Raw genomic sequence first — 4,136 nt, 5'->3', positions numbered from 1 at the left:
TGACGACCTCTGTGTAGAGTTTCTTAATTAATTTTCCTGTAGTTCTGTGATAACATGATCATTAGGTGAGTGCCGAAGCCTAGCACCAGTCTCAGCGCTACACGCTTGCATCCCCATTTGCCTTTGCTGGATATGCAGGATCGCATTAATGTATTAGGTAAGCTTCTCTAACAGTGTTTTTTGTTGCGAACCTACGACTGATTTAATAACGTTAATCATTTCCTGTTTATCCATGCCATTGTATGGTTCTTGTATACGGCTAGACGTTTTTAAGGGTTCAACCACATTTCTTTGCATGTAGTTACGCCCTATCTTGTACTATTACCACGTTCCGGCCTATGCCTCGTTTTGGCTCAGTTCTAATGAGAGACGTTCTCCATTTGAATCACCTACCTCAGAAGGTACATTTCCCTCAACTGCTCGTTCAGTCTGTTCTGCATTAGCCAATTCGGTCTAAAGATCTACATCAACGAACGTAAGTAGTTTTGTAGTACAATGAGCGCGACAAGTAGGACAAGCTGGAGAGCTTGTAAGCCAATTTGTCAAGCAAGCATGGTGAAAGGAATGTTCACACGGGGTTGTTGCAACCAACTGGCTTTTTTCGAGCCTTGCATAACAAATTCGACAGTATTCGGGATTATTTGGAATATTTCCAATACTGTTATCGTTGCTTTCCATATTGTTGATCTTAATCTCTTTTCTGGTTTATAAAATCAGTTTTATTAAATTTGTCCGTTCCATAAATGCCAAATTTCATATCAAGATACCCCCATTCACTTTTATCGCTACTCAAAATTATATAAATTACGGGCTTTAGTCGAATCTCAAAGAATTTCTCTAAGACCGTATGTTCCAGGTATGAGGCAATAATGCATATAAATAACTTGTTAATTATTCTGATCTAGCGAGGTCAATCAATCCAAATTATTGAATTGCAATTGCTCATTCCTCACATAGATACTTGAAATAAAAGAAAAAAAACGCATAAAATCGTGTGGTCTTTATAATTTATTTTATTTACTTAACGTATTTTGTTGTAGGTGAGCATTGAATTATTGCACATCGAGGTGTACAGAAATGATAAAACATATTCAAATAAAGTTTGGCTGAAAACATATTAAATTTTACAAAACATATTGAAATTTACAAAACACTTTAAATGAATTAAAATTATTGCTAACGTGGGAAATATCCTCGAAAGAAATCATTAAACTGTTTGAGGTCCACAACCTTAAGAAAAAAAATAGTTGACCTGGTTTAGTTGCAAAAAAATCAAAAAGTAATACTTTTGTAACCATTATTTCCTGCGGAGATTTTTCTGTATAATCGACACCCTTTCTGTAAAGAGGAGCACTTTTGTTGCTGACGTTGCTTTGATTGGAGAAGGGTGGACAAAACCAAAGCAGTATCTAACTCCTGCTGATTTCCAAGTTCGTTGTCCAAAGATATTTCAGCAGCACGTTCGTGAAATCGAGCCAGCGGATTTCCAGTAAGGCGAAGAGTCTCTAGAAGCGGAAGATTGGCAACATGATTAACTTCATCAGGCTCCTCGATCTGATTCGAACTATGGTCCAGGTTAACCAGTGAAAGCAGTTTTCGCAAACCACTCAGAGTCTTGATTTTGTTTTGAGCTAGCTTCAGAGTGACTAGGTTTCCCATCGTCAAATGCCAGTCCACTCTCTGCTATAAGATTCCCAGATAGCGAAAGCAACTGGAGTTGGGGAAGTTCGGCCAGGTTTTGGACGGATCGTATTCGATTCTGGTCAAGGATTAGGCTCTTGAGTTTTGGAGCTGTTCTTACACTGCCATCGATTTGGGTTAGCAGATTGCCTGTCAGATCTAGTTCTGTTATCTCTTTCCACGAATCCGCACTGACCAAGACACTACCATTTGAAGTGGCGGAACCGGATCCGGAGGTGGAAGCAAGGATAGTCTCTGGCAGCAGGCTTGGCACACCACAGTGCTTGTGTAGATTGTCGCAAAGCAGGACTTGGTTTATGTTCTGTATGGTCGTGTTATGAACACAGATTGTCTGGAGAGTCGGCTTTAGAAGCTCGATGTCCACAATGTTTTCGGTGGACAAGGCCGAAAATTTGAGCGTCTTGAGATTACGAAAGGCATTCAGATTAAAACTTAGTCTGTTCGGAATGATATTCCTGCGATCGATTGGCACATCCACCGTATTGTAATCCTGGGCGTAGCTAGCATTGTCCTTGACCGGGGTGACCACCAATGCTACAAGCTGGGTACAAAAGTCCAGCACGTGCGAGAAGTCGTACTTTCCACCGCGATCCAGGCTCGGTGGGCAGGGAAGACTTAGCCGTTCACTAATAGCGTAGACCTCTAGGGCTGAAAGGTTGTATTCCTTCTTGGAGTTGAGCAGAGCATCCCCGCTTTCGTTAAACAGCTTGGCAAGATCTTGTAAGAGATAAATAATGTCGTACTTGTTATAGTCTAGAAACTCGGCCAAAGCCCGCGGCAGCTCTGTCCGGAAGTAGAAGAGAAGCTCTTGGAGATACGTTTCCAACTGTTCACGACGCTGCTCCAAAAAAGAGGGCTGCTTATTCCCGACCAGCTTTTTCGGCGGCAGCAACTTCTTACTGATGGCAATCTCGCCAACCAGCTTCTCGTCAAGATTTGCAAAGTCGCGATTGCGGCCCTCCACCAGCCACTCCACCTTGCCCACTCGCACCTTAATGTCGTAGTAGGTCACTCCGCCGCTGGAGCTCTCGTTTGTGAACTTTGGCACCGTCACCGTGGTGTCCTCGTTCTGGCGGTAATAGCAAGCCATCGCTGTCCTTTCCGCTTCCCTGAGATTTGGTCGAACATCTGGATCCGCATCCAGCAAGTAATCATTTAATAAACATTGTCCCTTGTGTAGTTCTCCCCATGTTTTATTTTAAGTGAGAACTCCTATTCCGCAAGCTGACTACCGAATTGTAATCTAGTAACTACAAAATCTGTACTCTTGAACAGAGCTATTACCAGAGCTTATACGTGGATCTTCCGTTGACCGTGTATGATCTCGGGATCATCCAAACAGGATGAAGGCCAGAAGTTATAGGTTAGATTGTTTTTGACGGCGAATCGCACGTCCTTTACAACCTCGTGTGCCCCACGTTTGGCGGCATTTTTTTATAATGAATGTCGGTATTGGGGTCGGGGTTTTCCTATCCCTATAATCTCCGTTGCCCACCATTCATATAAAAAAATAAGTGCACTTGACGGAAACTACTCTAATCCAAATAAGAACAAATAAAAAAAAAGTCAATTTAGCGAATTCCCCAAAACGGAATATACGATAGCAGAGAATTAGGGGACTGCGTTGTGTTGGGAAGTGATCGAGATGGTAGTGATCACTCCTCTATACCCTCCCGACCTTTGGAAATGTGTTGAACGTGGTGTACATTTCCCCTAGATTAAATCAATTCACCGCATTATCATGATATTTCATTGGCATTATGTAATAGGACTTATTATTATTTATTTACAAAATCATATAAAAGTTTCAAATTAATATAGCTCACAAAACCAAAAATATACATATTTATCTTATTTCGTTCCCTAGGCATAATTTTTAGACTTTTAACTGTTTTTGTCTCTTAGTATATACATGGTTGGATTTTATTATGTTATCGTTTTAGGTTTTACTTTAAGTGCAACAGAAATTTTTTTAATATCCATCATCTTATTCTTCCTAAGAAAATCCAACAATTACTATAGAAATTTTACCTTTATTATATATATATAATATTTATTATATATTTATATATCTAAATGTAATCAATCATAATTTATAAGCTGATCTTCACTTTTATTATTTCTCTTCCATTATTGTTCGACTATTTTTCTTCAATTCTTGTTCAATGATTCTTCTTCAATTGCTTTTAATCTTTATTATCAATTAGTTCTTTCAATTTTGGAATCAGCTTTATTATATTAAAATCATTAAACTGTTTGAGGTCCACAACCTTAAGAAAAAAAATAGTTGACCTGGTTTAGTTGCAAAAAAATCAAAAAGTAATACTTTTGTAACCATTATTTCCTGCGGAGATTTTTCTGTATAATCGACACCCTTTCTGTAAAGAGGAGCACTCAATTAGTTCTTTCAATTTTGGAATCAGCTTTATTATATT

At 39.2% G+C, this 4,136-nt stretch overlaps 1 pseudogene; it reads right to left on the bottom strand.

The window, feature by feature from the left end:
- Nucleotides 1-1,272: 1,272 nt before the first annotated feature.
- On the bottom strand, nucleotides 1,273-2,806 carry LOC6540022 (annotated as a pseudogene).
- Between the last annotated feature and the right edge of the window lie 1,330 nt (nucleotides 2,807-4,136).

Source organism: Drosophila yakuba, chromosome 2L (genome assembly GCF_016746365.2).
Source record: "Drosophila yakuba strain Tai18E2 chromosome 2L, Prin_Dyak_Tai18E2_2.1, whole genome shotgun sequence".
NCBI lineage: Eukaryota > Metazoa > Arthropoda > Insecta > Diptera > Drosophilidae > Drosophila > Drosophila yakuba.
The sequence above is the reverse complement of the archived record's forward strand: the minus strand, read 5'-3'. Positions and strand labels throughout refer to the sequence as shown.